Source organism: Oncorhynchus mykiss, chromosome 26, assembly GCF_013265735.2.
Source record: "Oncorhynchus mykiss isolate Arlee chromosome 26, USDA_OmykA_1.1, whole genome shotgun sequence".
NCBI lineage: Eukaryota > Metazoa > Chordata > Actinopteri > Salmoniformes > Salmonidae > Oncorhynchus > Oncorhynchus mykiss.
The window spans coordinates 44,176,214-44,193,679 of NC_048590.1; the positions used below are offsets into that span (position 1 = coordinate 44,176,214).

At 44.9% G+C, this 17,466-nt stretch overlaps 1 protein-coding gene across 7 annotated transcripts in view; it reads right to left on the reverse strand.

The window, feature by feature from the left end:
* Window positions 1-7,635, reverse strand: part of LOC110526709 (cell migration inducing hyaluronidase 1) — a 166,826-nt gene extending 159,191 nt beyond the window's left edge. For 2 of the 7 annotated variants that reach the window (XM_036963443.1, XM_036963445.1), the window contains exon 1: window positions 7,461-7,635. The gene's annotated coding sequence lies outside the window, so the exon portion shown is untranslated. Of the gene's footprint in view, window positions 1-5,635; window positions 6,239-7,206; window positions 7,358-7,460 lie in introns of all 7 variants that reach the window. The other 5 variants (XM_036963450.1, XM_036963447.1, XM_036963444.1 and 2 more) reach the window with 4 other exon arrangements.
* Window positions 7,636-17,466: the final 9,831 nt, after the last annotated feature.

Here is a 17,466-nt window from a genome sequence, read left to right on the forward strand (position 1 = left end):
GATGTCAGTTGTTAAATCCACTTCAATCAGTGTAGATGAAGGGGAGGAGACGGGTTAAATAAGGGTTTTTAAGCCTTGAGACATGGATTGTGTATGTGTGTTATTCAGAGGGTGAATGGGCAAGTGAAAAGGTTTAAGTGCCTTTGAATGGGGTATGGTAGTAGGTGGCAGTCAGACCAGTTTGAGTGTGTCAAGAATGGTCCACCACCTAAAGGCCATCCAGACAACTTGACACGACATTGGGAAGCATTTGAGCCAACATGGGACAGCATCCTTGTGGAACGCTTTCAATACCTTGTAGAGTCCAAGCCCCGACGAATTGAGGCTGTTCTGAGGTTATTAATGTTAACACTTGCCATGCACAATTCTCCCTTAATGATAAATCATCCAAATGTACCCTGTTGCTCCCTTAATGATAAATCATCCAAATGTACCCTGTTGCTCCCTTAATGATAAATCATCCAAATGTACCCTGTTGCTCCCTTAATGATAAATCATCCAAATGTACCCTGTTGCTCCCTTAATGATAAATCATCCAAATGTACCCTGTTGCTCCCTTAGTGATAAATCATCCAAATGTACCCTGTTGCTCCCTTAATGATAAATCATCCAAATGTACCCTGTTGCTCCCTTAGTGATAAATCATCCAAATGTACCCTGTTGCTCCCTTAGTGATAAATCATCCAAATGTACCCTGTTGCTCCCTTAGTGATAAATCATCCAAATGTACCCTGTTGCTCCCTTAGTGATAAATCATCAAAATGTACCCTGTTGCTCCCTTAATGATAAATCATCCAAATGTACCCTGTTGCTCCCTTAGTGATAAATCATCCAAATGTACCCTGTTGCTCCCTTAGTGATAAATCATCCAAATGTACCCTGTTGCTCCCTTAGTGATAAATCATCCAAATGTACCCTGTTGCTCCCTTAGTGATAAATCATCCAAATGTACACACACACACACACCCTCCTGTGTGAGGATAATAAGGCTAACCTGTCCAAACACATCTCTTGGCAAATTAGCAGTCAGGCTTGCATTTACAGCCAGATGTCCCAACTGTGTGTGTGTGTGTGTGTGTGTGTGTGTGTGTGTGTGTGTGTGTGTGTGTGTGTGTGTGTGTGTGTGTGTGTGTGTGTGTGTGTGTGTGTGTGTGTGTGTGTGTGTGTGTGTGTGTGTGTGTGTGAGGATAAGCCGTAATGAACATGAGGTCAGTGGTATAATGTTAAGACAGTATGGAGAGTGGGCCGTCTATATATTGTCTGACAGAACCATGTCAGGTCAAATGGCTGCTGAGGAACACCCTGATTAGACATGAACATTCTTGGCCTATCGTGTCAAGCCTCTAAGGGCTTGTATTAAGATACCAAAACACACACACAGCAAATTTAAAAAAACACACACACACAGACATGCACCAAAAACAAATTTAAAACACACACACACAGACATGCACCAAAAGCAAATTTAAAACACACACACACAACAAATACCAGATAAAAAGGATCCATGTGGTTCCTGTCCAACTGGAGAGCCTTAAATAGCTTGGCTTGCATTTTGGGTAACAGGAAATGAACTGTTGAATGCCGCTCGCAGTCGAAGGCGAATTGTTTTTCTATTAAAACTGAATTCTAAATGTTTTATCCATGTGAGGATTTCATATGGACACATAATCATTCATACATGTTTATGCAAACTAGTCTTATTAAATAATGTGTGAGTCTACTACTCTACTATTGCAGTTCCAATTGGATATTTATGTTTGGACAGTGGAACCACTTTCAGACTACAGTACAAAGTAGCTATACAGTCCTGTGTCAAACAATGTGCCAAAACCTCATTTGTGATGTGTATGCCACAGGTGGCTGGTGGCACCTTAATTGGGGAGGATGGGCTCATTGGGGAGGAATGGAATCTATGGAATGATATCAAACGCATGGATTCCATATGTTTGAAAGCACTCCATTCCAGCCATTATTATAAGCCGTCCTCCCCTCACCAGCCTCCTGTGTGCTTAGATGTGTGCATAACTTACTATAAGCATTAGTGGAGGCTGATGAGGGCAGGATGGCTCATAGTAATAGCTGGAATGTAGTGTAATGGAATGGTAACATGTGTTTGGTACCATTCCATAGATTCCGTTCCAGACATTACTATGAGCCAATTTAAAGTGCCACCAGCCACCACTGGTATGCATTGATGTCAATAGATTTGTATGGAAACCTTGAGTTACGTGCAAGAACCTAAAGTTAGGATTTTGTCCCAAGTGTCTACAAAGTGTCCTTGTAAGGAAGGGTCTTTCTGAGCGTACTGCTAAATCAATGTGACAGAAAAAAGGCAGACACAGAGACATACAGACAGAGAGATATACAGACAGAGAGATATACAAACAGAGAGAGAGAGACATACAGACACAGAGAGAGACATACAGACAGAGAGAGACACATAGAGAGATATACAGACAGAGAGACAAAGTAGGAATAGGCACAGAGACATACAGACAGAGAGACATACAGACAGACATACAGACAGAGAGACATACAGACAGAGAGACATACAGACAGAGAGAGAGACATACAGACAGAGAGACATACAGACAGACACATACAGACAGAGAGAAAGAAATAAAAAAGGCAGACACAGAGACATACAGACAGAGACATATAGACAGAGAGACATACAGACAGAGAGACATACAGACAGAGAGAGAGAAAGAAAGAAAAAAGGCAGACACAGAGACATACAGACAGAGACATATAGACAGAGAGACATACAGACAGAGAGACATACAGACAGAGAGAGAGACATACAGACAGAGAGAGACACATACAGACAGAGAGACACATACAGACAGAGAGACACGAACAGACGGAGAGACATACAGACAGAGAGACATACAGACAGAGAGAGAGACATACAGACAGAGAGACATACAGACAGAAAGACATACAGACAGAGAGACACATACAGACAGAGAGAAAGAAAGAAAAAAGGCAGACACAGAGACATACAGACAGAGACATATAGACAGAGAGACATACAGACAGAGAGACATACAGACAGAGAGAGAGAAAGAAAGAAAAAAGGCAGACACAGAGACATACAGACAGAGAGAGACACATACAGACAGAGAGACACATACAGACAGAGAGAGACACATACAGACAGAGAGACACGAACAGACGGAGAGACATACAGACAGAGAGACATACAGACAGAGAGACATACAGACAGAGAGAGAGAAAGAAAGAAAAAAGGCAGACACAGAGACATACAGACAGAGAGAGAGGTATACAGACAGAGAGAGACACATACAGACAGAGAGAGACACATACAGACAGAGAGACACGAACAGACAGAGAGAGACATACAGAGAGACAGAGACATACAGAGAGATCTGTCAGTGTCCACCTGTCTGCCGGGTCAGATTAGGGCTAGTCAACACACACACACACACACACACACACACACACACACACACACACACACACACACACACACACACACACACACACACACACACACACACAAACCAAAATAACCCCCAGCGGAGGAGGAGAAAGCAAGATGCTAAGCCAAGCCATGGAAACGCCTGGTATCAATTTACACCATGTTATCCACTTCTTGGACCGATCACTGTTTTATTTCATTAATTAACTCCTTAGCCTCAGTCTCCGTCCCAAATGACACCCTAGTCCCTACATACTGCACTCCATTAGACTAGCACTCATAGGGCTCTGGTCAAAAGTAGTGCACAAAGTAGGAATAGGGTACCATTTGGGATTAATCCTAAGATACATGCCAGGGGGAACTAGCTGCAAGGCTGGCAGGGTGAGCCGGGACAACAACCACTCAGAACAACTTCACACCCCATTAAGGGCTTGATGGATAGGCCAAAACTACTAGAAGATACATCCTAAATGGCACCCTATTCCCTATTGGGCCCTGTTCAAAAGTAGTGCACTATGTAGGAAATAGGGTGCCATTTGGTTTCTGCTTGGCACCTTGTACAATATAATATGAAGAGCTGGTATTTTCCTAAGGAGGAGGCAGAGAGCAACTCGCCAAGCCAGAAGGCTTGTACAGACACATGAGCGAGGGAAGTTGTGTGTGTGTGTTTGTGTTACTTTCCCCTCTGAAACTATGCTGGAGCCCTGATGGTTTCCTGGAGTAAATGGTGGCCTCTGGCAGCTCGCTCCCTCGTCCACGATGGCAGTGTGTATGTGTGTGCTCCCCAGTGTTCCACAACATATGCGTGCCAAGAACTCCTGAATCTCTGTCTCAGAGAGTGACTCACCCACACAGTAGAAATAGACCTAGCAGAATTTATGTAGACATAGACCGAGCAGAATGTACATATAAAAACAAAACCAGCAGAATTGACATAGAAATAGATCTAGCAGAATGGACAGAAATATACTTAGGATAATTCTTGTAGACATAGACCTAGCAGAATAACAATAGAAATATGTATACCAAAATGGACATGGAAATAGACCTAGCAGAATGTATGTAGACAGACCTAGCAGAATGTACATATAAAAACAAAACCAGCAGAATAGACATAGAAAGAGACCTAGCAGAAGGGACATAGAAAGAGACCTAGCAGAAGGAACATAGAAAGAGACCGAGCATAAGGGACATAGAAAGAGACCTAGCAGAAGGGACATAGAAAGAGACCTAGCAGAAAGGACATAGAAATACACCTAGCGGAATTAACATAGAAATGGACTTGACAGACTGTACATATAAAAAACGTGCAGAATGAACCTTGCAGACCTAGCAGAATGAACATTGAAATATACGCGGCATAGAAATAGAAATAGACCTAGCAGATTGAACACAGCTCAGAAAAAACACAGACGAGCTGCTAACAAGTTGGAAGTGATGTAACAAAACGGAATAGCACGCAAGTTGAAATGCACCAGCCTGAAATTCAATGGATTTGTCATGGTCCACTTCATATCATTGCAAGCACACGCACGCACACACATTGCTGCATGCAAACAGCATTTAGAAAGGCAATGAGAGTCTGAGGGATGAGGATATGATATGAGTCAATGCACTGAGCATTCTGATTGCTGCAGCCAATATGAGCCACAACAACATGAATGGAATGTCCTTTCTAGTCATTCTATATCTATACTAAGAAAACCACAGAACAAGCTCAAATAGATGGAGTGATACTAGTAGCTGTTAGAGTAATAATTAGACTGTAGGCCCATCTCTCTACATCTCTCTGTATAGCTCTCCTCAATCTCTTTCTAGATCCCTCTCCACCTCTCTTCCTCTCTACTTTCTCTCTATATATACTTCCCTCTCCAAACATCTCGTCCACTCTTCCTCTGTATCCTTCTCTCTCCCTCCTCCCCTCATCGTAATATATAGTCTATGTGTGTATCCACCACCACACCTACAGTATGTGTACATCCACCACCATACAGACATGATAAACTGTAGTGCCTATTTTATACACTTCATGAGAAATGGGGTTGTCTGTGTTATTCTGGTCATTCTACAGATACCTTCGAGAGTGACCCTGGTAAGAGGGCATCACACACACACCTGCCCCTTGGGCCATGTATATGCACAGTAATATTTGCAAGTCAAAAGAAGGCAAGGAAAGGTTGCACTCACCTGCTGTATTCCTGATTTATTCTCCTCTCCTATCTTCTCTTCATCCGTCCTTTCTCCTCCTCTCTTCTCATCGTCTGTCCTCTCTTCATCTGTCCTTTCTTCTCTTCTCCTTTCATCTCATCTCCTCTCTTGTCCTCCTTTTCTCTTCTCCATTCTCCTTTCCTCCCCTCTTCTTTCTCTCTCCACTCCTCCCCTATTCTCTTTCCTTTCTCTCCTCCCCTCCCCTCTTCTCTCACTCTCCTCTCCTCTCCTTGGTTATGGGTTATGTGTGGAAACCTAGAGTACATTCTGAATATACCAATTAGTTTGTCAACCTCTGGCTGTCAGTCAAACCCAGGTATCTGTTTCTCTGAGATGCTTTGACATTCCCAGGACTGATTACATGGTTCCAATGGGTGTTCCTTCAATCCCTGTTCTGTGGCTCTAATGTGGACTTCTGTTGCTTCCAAACATCCCTCCCTCCCTCTCTGTCTCTCTCTCATTCTCTCATGCAGGGATCTTGTCAATTATGGCCTTGAAATCCGGTCATGGTCATTCCTTTCCTGAGATTTGATATCATCATCATTGTCATCTCTGCTAGCTATGCATCTTTTACAAGAGCGACTGAAAGAAGGAGGGGAAGTACAGGGTTAACTTTCCCCTTTCTTAAATCTGACAGAGACACACACACACACACACACACACACACACACACACACACACACACACACAGAAACATGCACACTGCTTATTCCCTGACCACTAAGCCCTCTAAAGACTTCAATTACAGCAGGAAATCCATTCACTTATTGAACAGCTCTGTCATATTCTGAGCAAGTCTTACATTCATCATCAATATGCCCTTACAGCCTCAGTCAAACCTCAACTGTCACGTGCTCATCACTCATTCCACATACATATCCTGATAATGAAGGAACCTGTTGGGTACATAGGCTAGTATAAACTAAACTAACGCTGCTCTTACCTCACCAATACTGATTGAGTTCAATATAATCACCGATTAGCTATAGGTTCGTATATGGGCGCATCAATCTGAAAAACACTGAACTATTATCAGCAATACAACTTGAATATATGGACATGTTGAAAATGACGGAATGTTGTTGGAAGAATATAAAAAACACATACCTGATGACTGTGCACTTGATGCCCCTAGGGCAGCGAAACCGGGCGCGCACGTTACGAGAAGCGAGCGCAAGATACAGTGGCACATGCGAACCGAGCGCTTGAAAATACACAACATAGGCTACCCTTGCTGCACAGTATCATATTATACAACATCATACATAAACCAGCCCTATAAATATCATTTGTGGTTTTAACAATGCTACCACTTGCGCGAGTTGTGCTTGCTTGCCGGGTGAAACGTGTTGGTACATGATACGGTTGTTAACGCACAGATACCGTACCATTGTTGCTGTCATGCACGGTCAAAGTCTATAAGGATGGCATTGTGTAAATTGCATTAATTACATGTAGGGATACATGTATATTTTGTAGGACGATTTATTTTGACACTGATCAATGGCACTGGGAGGAGATGAGCTGGAACGAACCGCAAAAAGGCGCACCTTGAAAACAAACACCTCTGGTCCTTACAGCCACAGCTGGCACTGGCCGCTCCTATCTGCAGCACGTACAGTCCACAACGACCCAAAGCAGTCTGTTGTATTCCTATTAGCAGGCTAGACTACCGATACACCGGTGGCTTTGGCTTTGACACTAGAGTAAGAGCAAAAGAGAGGCGAGCTGGAGTTGTTTTTAAATCCCCAAAAGGTTTAGTAGTTAGCTTATAAACTCCACGGAGATCGAGAGACGCACCAACCTGTAGAATAAACCAACCGTTTTCTAGTCGACTCCTTCGGGAAGTGCGGTCTTGGTGAGGACACACTGGAGATGTGACAGGGACAATTAGGTCATGTGTCAGGTCTGCTATAGCGGAGAGAAGAGGCACTCTGATATTTATACACGCATCTCCTCTCCGCTCCGCGCGAGCCTGGCGCTTCTTTCTGTACACGCTGTTTACACCAGCAGAGGCAGGAGGACACGCCCACCGCACACTCATTGGTCCGGTCCATTTCTAAGCCATTTCTATCATTCCATTGTCGGAGGCCTATTGTAGATACAATCTACAAAGCCTACTTTAGCGCTATTCTAGGAGGACTGAAAAATGTATAAAATAATTTGATAATTGGAGGCAAATGTGTAGGCCTACGTTGTAAGTGCATTTTGATGCAGGGCCAGTAACTTGAAATGTATTTAAAATATGCATTTATTAGGCTATGGAAACATGAAAGTGGGATTTCCGCACAGAAGTATATTATAGCCTACACTACTGGTGATGTGACTTGGTGCTCGGGAACATGAGCTGCCAGTAGAAATACTGTGTGAGTGTTTGGTGCACTGGAATTTCTTCTGTCTGCCTTGCCACCTATATCCTTGCCACCTATATCCTTGCTACCTATATCCTTGCCACCTATATCCGCATGACCTACACCTTTATCCCTTCTCTTCTTTCCTCTACTCCCCTCCCAATCCCCTCTACACACACCCACCCATCTTTCTCACTGCCGCCCACCCATCTTTCTCACTACCCACCCACTCCTCTTTCTCACTACCCGCCCACCCCTCTTTCTCACTACCGCCCACCCCTCTTTCCCACTACCCGCCCACCCCTCTTTCTCACTACCCGCCCACCCATCTTTCTCACTACCCGCCCACTCCTCTTTCTCACTACCCACCCACCCCTCTTTCCCACTACCCACCCACCCCTCTTTCTCACTACCCACCCACCCATCTTTCTCACTACCCGCCCACCCATCTTTCTCACTACCCGCCCACCCCTCTTTCTCACTACCCGCCCACCCATCTTTCTCACTACCCGCCCACCCATCTTTCTCACTGCCGCCCACCCATCTTTCTCACTACCCACTCACCCCTCTTTCTCACTACCCGCCCACCCCTCTTTCTCACTACCGCCCACCCCTCTTTCTCACTACCCGCCCACCCCTCTTTCTCACTACCGCCCACCCCTCTTTCTCACTACCGCCCATCCCTCTTTCTCACTACCCGCCCACCCCTCTTTCTCACTACCGCCCACCCCTCTTTCTCAATACCGCCCACCCCTCTTTCTCACTACCCACCCACCCATCTTTCTCACTGCCGCCCACCCATCTTTCTCACTACCCACCCACCCCTCTTTCTCACTACCCGCCCACCCCTCTTTCTCACTACCGCCCACCCCTCTTTCCCACTACCCGCCCACCCCTCTTTCTCACTACCCGCCCACCCATCTTTCTCACTACCCGCCCACCCATCTTTCTCACTACCGCCCACCCATCTTTCTCACTACCCGCCCACCCATCTTTCTCACTACCGCCCACCCATCTTTCTCACTACCCGCCCACCCATTTTTCTCACTACCCGCCCACCCCTCTTTCTCACTACCCGCCCACCCCTCTTTCTCACTACCCACTCACCCCTCTTTCTCACTACCCACCCACCCCTCTTTCCCACTACCCACTCACCCATCTTTCTCACTACCCGCCCACCCCTCTTTCTCACTGCCTGCCCACCCCTCTTTCTCACTGCTCCTCCACCCCTCTTTCTCACTACCCGCCCACCCCTCTTTCTCACTACCCACTCACCCCTCTTTCTCACTACCCGCCCACCCCTCTTTCTCACTGCCCGACCACCCCTCTTTCCCACTACCCGCCCACCCCTCTTTCTCACTACCCACTCACCCCTCTTTCTCATTATCCGCCCACCCCTCTTTCCCACTACCCGCCCACCCCTCTTTCTCTCTACCCACTCACCCCTCTTTCTCACTACCCGCCCACCCCTCTTTCTCACTACCCACCCACCCATCTCTCTCTCTGTCTCTCTCTCTCTCTCTGGTCTTCATCCTATCGCTGTGCCTCACCATCGCTTTCTCTATGCGTTCCTCTCCATTCTTATTTCTCTATGCGTTCCTCTCCATTCTTATTTCTCTATGCGTTCCTCTCCATTCTTATTTCTCTATGCGTTCCTCTCCATTCTTATTTCTCTATGCGTTCCTCTCCATTCTTATTTCTCTATGCGTTCCTCTCCATTCTTATTTCTCTATGCGTTCCTCTCCATTCTTATTTCTCTATGCGTTCCTCTCCATTCTTATTTCTCTATGCGTTCCTCTCCATTCTTATTTCTCTGTGTTCCTTTCCATTCCTCTCCATTCTTATTTCTCTATGCGTTCCTCTCCATTCTTATTTCTCTATGTGTTCCTTTCAATTCTTATTTCTCTCCATACATCTCTTGTTCCTGTCTGTACATTAGCTTACAGGTCAAACATGGGAGTTTCGTAACTGTCCTGCTATGGTTGAGGAGGTTGAAACCATGAAATGGAGCTTTGAAACTCAAAAGTCTCTTGTCGAATAGTCTAGATTGTTTACACTCTTAGAAAAAAGGTTCTGTATAGAACCAAAAAGGGTTCTGCTTGCTTCATATATGGCACCTTTTGCAACCAGCTCTCAGAGCATTTCGTATTATTCTGCATGTAAATCCGAGATGCTCCATTTAGTAAAATGTGTAAGATTTCGTATGGTATGTACTAATTTGTAGTTGTCCATCTCCCATTTTGTATGATATGTTGCAAAATACAATTCGTATGATATGTTATGATTTTGAAAAAGCATACAATATGTTACATAAACGTAGATATGTTACGAATTCCCATTTGTTGTGGCTAACATTTTATAGGTGGCAAATGCTAACATTAGCTAGGCTAAGGGTTAGGGTTAAGGTGAGGGTTAAGGTTAAGATTAGGAGTTAGGTTAAGGTAAGGTGAGGGGAAGGGTTAGCTAAAAGGGTTAAGGTTAGGGGAAGGGTTAGCTAAAAGGGTTAAGGTGAGGTGAAGGGTTAGCTAACATGCTAAGTAGTTGCAACTTAGCTAAAAAGTAGTAAGTAGTTGCTAAATAGCTAACATACAAAAGTTTTCTGTGATGAGATTCGAGCACACACCTTTTTGGGGGTTGCTAGACGTTTGCGAAAGTCTAGCAACCCAAAGGTTGTGAGTTCAAATCTCATCACGGAAAACTTTAACATTTTAGCTAATTAGCAACTTTTCAACTACTCACTACTTTTTAGCTACATTGCAACTATACTGAACAAAAATATAAATGCAACATGCAACAATTTAAAAGATTTTATAGAGTTACAGTTCATATAAGGAAATCATCCATTTAAATAAATGAATTGGGTCCTAATCTATGGATTTCACATGACTGGGAATACAGATACTCATGTGATAGTCACAGACAACTTAAAGAAAAAGGTAGGGGTGTGGATCAGAAAACCAGTCAGTATCTGGTGTGACCATTTGCTTCATGCAGCCCGGCACATCTCCTTCGCAAAAAAGTTGATAAGGCTGTTGATTGTGGCCTGTGGAATGTTGTCCCACTCCTCTTTAATGGCTGTGTGAAGTTGCTGGATATTGGCGGGAAATGGTACACGCTGTCGATCCAGAGCATCCCAAACATGCTCAATGGGTGACATGTCTGGTGAGTATGCAGGCTATGGAAGAACTGGGATATTTTCAGCTTCCTTGCAATTATCATGCTGAAACATGAGGTGATGTTGGCAGATGAATGGCACGACAATGGGCCTCAGGATCTCGTCACGGTGTCTCTTCAAATTGCCATTGATAAAATGCCATTGTCCATAGTTTATGCCTACCCAAACCATAACCCCACCGCGGGTCACTCTGTTCACAACTTTGACAGCAGCAAAACGCTCGCCCACACATTTTACATTTCAGTAATTTAGCCGACACTCTCTTTTTTCCCATACTGGTCCCACATGGGAATCGAACCCACAACCCTGGCATTGCAAGCGCCATTGCTTGAGCAACTGAGCCACACGGGTCTGCAGTTGTGAGGCCAGTAGGACGTACTGGTAAATTCTCTAAAATAACATTGGAGGTGGCTTATGGTATAGAAATGAACATTCAATTATCTGGCAAAAGCTCTGGTGGACATTCCCGCAGTCAGCATACCAATTTCATGCTCCCTCAAATCTTGAGACATCTGTGGCATTGGGTTGTGTGACAAAATTGCACATTTTATAGTGGCCTTTTATTGTCCCCAGCACAAGGTGCAACTGTGAAATGATGCTGTTTAACCAGCTTCTTGATATGCCACACCTGTCAGGTGGATGGACTGTCTTGGCAAAGGATAAATGCTCACTAACAGGGATGTAAACACATTTTGTGCACAAAATTTGAGAGAAATAAGCGTTTTGTAGCATCTGAAACATTTCTGGGATCTTTCACTTCAGCTCAGGAAACATGGGACCAACACTTAACATTTTGCGTTTATATAGTTATACTTAGCATGTTAGCTAACCCTACCCCTAACTTTAACCCTTTTAGCTAAACCTAACCCTAACCACCCTCCTTTTCCCTAAGATACCTTCTGTTTTATGTAACCATACCAAAAGTAACATATCATTCTAATTTGAGTTTTCAGGATTTACATTTACTGTTACGTCTATTCTATGAACCCAAGGACTCTATATAGAACCAATTTTGGTTCAGTGCAAAATAAAACCTGGGGTTCTGATCAAGGAACCCTACAAAAAGGTTCCATATAAAACCTTTAGGGGTGTCATATATGAAGCAAGCAATAACATTTTTTTTGGGGGGGGGGGGGGGGGGGTTCTATAGACCAGGTATTCCCAAACTGGACAATACCGTTGGTGGTACACCAAATAAAAATGTGATTCACCTTTTTTTTAAAAATTAAAATCAGTCAATTTATATTTTCCAATGGGGCTATATGTTTGGGTGAGTTTTTTGTCTCGCCTGATTAGCCTTGTTTCACTGCCAAAATTCAAATTAAACCATCTAGTGTTCAGCGAAATGACAACACAATGTCAAATACAGGTAGCCTAGTCAAATCATTTACATTCAATCAAATTAACCGTAACTCTCTCGTGGGAATTCCACTAACCGTCCGAATGTAGCCAAACGTAGCTGTTGCTCATGTAGGTATCTGCACCGATGGCACAAAATCCATGACAGGGATACGTAGTGGAGGAGAGGTCATGGCATGCAAGCAGTTGCTCCCGACGCCACTTGGGTACACTGCAGCATCCACCGAGAGGCGAATGCCTGACAGCTTGAAAGACGTTTTGGACACTACAGTGAAAATGGTTAACTTTGTCAAAGCAAGGCCCCTGAACTCTCGTGTATTTTCTGCACTATGTAATGATATGAGCAGCGACCATGTAACGTTTTTACAACATATGCTGGTTATCAAGGGGCAAAGCATTGACACGTTTTTTAAAAATGGAGAGACGAGTTTAAAGTTCTTTACTGACCATAATTTTAACTTGTCTGACCGCTTGCAGAGTTTCTCATAGACTGGGTGATGTTTTTTCTCGCCTGAATGATCTGAATCTAGGATTACAGGGACTTTCCACAAATAAATTCAATGTGCGGGACACACTTGAGGCTATGATTAAGAAGTTGGATCTCTTCTCTGTCTGCATTAACAAGGACAACACACAGGTCTTTCTATCATTGTATGATTTTTGTGTGCAAATGAACTCAAATTTACGGGCGAAGCACCTGAGTGAATTGGGTGAGCAATTACGCAGGCACTTCCCTGAAACAGATGACACAAACACCTGGATCTGTTATCCCTTTCATGCCCTGCCTCCAGTCCACTTACCTATCTATATCTGAACAAGAAAGCCTCATCGAAATTGCAACAAACGGTTCTGTGAAAACTGAATTTAATCAGAAGCCACTGCTACAGTGGGAACCACTGCTACAGACAATACCAACGTTATCATACTTCTTTCTGGTTAGACACGGTTTAAGTCAAACCCACCTGTCAACCAAAAGCTTAGTGTGGATCAGGTCTGCATAGCCGACCAGTCCGCCTTCAGGAATCCCCGCTGAGTACTGCCATAGTCTTAGGCAACATAAAGACCACCTCATTGGAACAGTCCCATCCCTGTAAGCAGCTGCTATCAGGATGAATCGGGCTACTGGGAAATACTGTCAAATATGTCCCAGTATTCATCCGTAGGGGCCGCTGTTAAATGGGATTTGAGCAATGAAACTGTATACAGGCTGTGTATATTTCGAGACAGGACGGCTGAGGTGAAGTCTCCGTAGATGAGTCGGCTAAACACGGTTCAATGATTAGCCTGTTTCCCGTTTAAATGATCAAGGCTATAAACATCGTTATGAATAGACTATGAACTATAGAATTACTTTTAATCAGTTGATTATGAAACGATGCCTGATCAATACCGATTGATAACTGAATAAAATGAGACCCGCCAGAGCTAAAGAGCGCTGCGTCTGTCAGACTTTAGCGCTCTAACTTCAGAGCAGGAACAAGGGACAGTGCTGGGGGAATTATCACCGGCGTTTGGCAGCCGGGCCCGTCATGTTTACCTAATACCGAGACACTGTGGCACCGAGGCATGCTCCAAGTTAATTAAGTGTAAAATGCCAAAAAAGTCGCGTTTGCATAAAATCTAGCTCCTCATTGCTATACAGCTCCCATCTCCGCTTGAATATACTGTATCACAGTATAGACAAAAATGCGTGACAGGCCTACTATCGCAATCAAAAAGTATACTATAGTAACGTAATTTCCACACAGTCAGAGGTCCTCATTAAATAAGGCGCACATATTTGGCCTAGCCTCCTTGTTGTTGCTGGAGACGGATTATCCTCACTGAAATGTTGGCTTTCAGTCGCACCGGCTAATAGGAGAACGTTACAGATCTCCCTCTCATTTCGCTCTCTCCCTGTGTCGTTGTGAGAGGACATTTGAATTCACATGGCCGGGCTGAGCACCCGGCATTTACGGTGTTAGAACGTTATCTATACAGGTGTTCAATCAGACCAGCGTTTCTAGTTACTAGACTATGCCGCTCTCCCGCCGTTACTTGCATAACGTACAGCATGGGTGGTCTAAATGTTAAAAGAGTCAGAAATAAACAAATAGCCTAAAAAAATAAAGCTGCAAACAAAATCATTTTAAACCACCTGGCAATGTATGTCCAATTATAACTCTTCATGCAAGATTGTGTCGAAAATGGCCAATCCAAAGGAAAGATACATAACAGAAAAAACACAATGTGTCATCTCTCAATTTGCACAACTCTGACCACCTCCTGTGCATATGTGTTTGTGTGCTTGTGTGTGAGAGAGAGAGAGAGAGAGCGAGAGAGAGAGTTACTTTAGGCTACTGATAGAGAGGAACTAGAAGGGAACACTGGTCCCTGTGTCCCCTCACCCTTCTACCCCCCTCTTTCCCTCCTCCCTCTCCTTCCATCCCCTCCTCCCTCTCCTTCCATCCATCCATCCCTTCCTCCCTTGCCTTCCCTCCTTCTACTCCCCTCTTTCCCTCCTCCCTCTCCTTCCATCCCCTCCTCCCTCACCTTCCCTCCTTCTACCCCCCTCTTTCCCTCCTCCCTCTCCTTCCATCCCCTCCTCCCTCACATTCCCTCCTCCCTCGCCTTCCCTCCTTCTACCCCCCACTTTCCCTCCTCCCTCTCCTTCCATCCCCTCCCCCCTCACCTTCCCTCCTCCTTCGCCTTCCCTCCTTCCAATCCCCTCCTTCCACCCGAAGTCTCGATAGATGAGTAGGATAAACACTGCTGAATAATTAGGCTATTTCCCGTTTAAATGATCAAGGCTATAAACAGAGTTATGAATAGACTATGAACTATATAATTACTTTTAATCAGTTGATTATGAAACGTTGCCTGAAACCCCTCCTTCCATCCACCTCCTCAATATCCTTCCCCCATACCAACCCTTCTCTGGCAGTGTGTTGTGTTGCTATAGAGAACAACTGAGTCAGTAATGCATTCCCCATTTTTGGAAAACATGTCAGATAGGGAGCTCCTGCTCCAAAGTTGTCAGGAACTCCCTTTGTGAGGCCTGATCAACAGTTGTCAGGAACTCCCTCAGTGTGAGGCTTGATCAACAGTTGTCAGGAACTACCTCAGTGTGAGAGGCCTGATCAACAGTTGTCAGGAAGTCCCTTAGAGTGAGGACTGATCAATAGTTGTCAGGAACTCCCTCAGTGTGAGGCCTGATCAACAGTTGTCAGGAACTCCCTCAGTGTGAGGCCTGATCAACAGTTGTCAGGAACTCCCTCAGTGTGAGGCCTGATCAACAGTTGTCAGGAACTCCCTCAGTGTGAGGCCTGATCAACAGTTGTCAGGAACTCCCTCAGTGTGAGGCCTGTTCCACAGTTGTCAGGAACTCCCTCAGTGTGAGGCCTGTTCCACAGTTGTCAGGAATTCCCTCAGTGTGAGGCCAGTTCCACAGTTGTCAGGAACTCCTTCAGTGTGAGGCCTGATCAACAGTTGTCAGGAACTCCCTCAGTGTGAGGCCTGATCAACAGTTGTCAGGAACTCCCTCAGTGTGAGGCCTGATCAACAGTTGTCAGGAACTCCCTCAGTGTGAGAGGCCTGATCAACAGTTGTCAGGAACTCCCTCAGTGTGAGGCCTGATCAACAGTTGTCAGGAACTCCCTCAGTGTGTGGCCTGATCAACAGTTGTCAGGAACTCCCTCAGTGTGAGGCCAGTTCCACAGTTGTCAGGAACTCCCTCAGTGTGAGAGGCCTGATCAACAGTTGTCAGGAACTCCCTCAGTGTGAGGCCTGATCAACAGTTGTCAGGAACTCCCTCAGTGTGTGGCCTGATCAACAGTTGTCAGGAACTCCCTCAGTGTGAGGCCAGTTCCACAGTTGTCAGGAACTCCCTCAGTGTGAGGCCAGTTCCACAGTTGTCAGGAACTCCCTCAGTGTGAGGCCAGTTCCAGGAGAGGGCTTCCATTTCTTCTAAAATGACCTCCATCCGCTGAGACACGGGGTGAGTGGGTGCCAGTAGCGGTCCATCTTCAGAATTGTAAGGAATTGGGATAATGAAGGCTGAGAACGTTATCGATGCTGCAACAAAGAGGAGGGGTGAGACAGGGAGAGAGAGGGAGGGGTGAGACAGGGATAGAGAGGGAGGGGTGAGACAGGGAGAGAGAGGGAGGGGTAAGACAGGGAGAGAGAGGGAGGGGTGAGACAGGGAAACAGAAGGAGGAGTGAGACAGGGAGAGAGGAGAGAGAGCGGGTGAGATAGAGAGAATGGCAAGATGGAGTGAAAGAGAGCAGAGAATGGCTTAGCAGTGAGACATGAATGCTTTGAATATACCTTAGTGTCATTGACACCAATGGAACAACTACTTCAAGGTGGAAGAACCACTCACTGAGTTTTCCAACTTGTTTCTCGGTAGGTACGCTAGAGCACATGCTCGTGTGTAGAGTAATACTTAAATACATTAGGAAAGACTGTCCACATCAACAATATGTTATTGGATTTATATCCACAAGCTAAAGGAAGTTTATTGGGAAAAATCTGATGACTACACATACAACAAAGTGGAAGAACATTGAAATGACTTTACAGGCTCATCACTCCTGCAGGGAGCATAGGTCATCGATGACTCCTCTCCATCCCATGTAGGGTTGCATAATGTATGCAATTTTCACAAATTTCTAGGTTTTCCAGAAATCCTGGTTGGAAGATTCTGGATTTCCTGCTGATCTTCCAACTGGTATTTCTGGAACATCTGGCAACTTTGGGAAAGGTGCTGATTTGTCAAATTTGTCAACCCATTCCATTCTGGGGGTGGCAGCGTAGCCTAGTGGTTAGCGCGTTGGACTAGTAACCAAAAGGTTCCAAGTTCAAATCCCTGAGCTGACAAGGTTGTCGTTCTGCCCCTGAACAAGGCAGTTAAACCACTGTTCCTAGGCTGTCATTGAAAATTGAA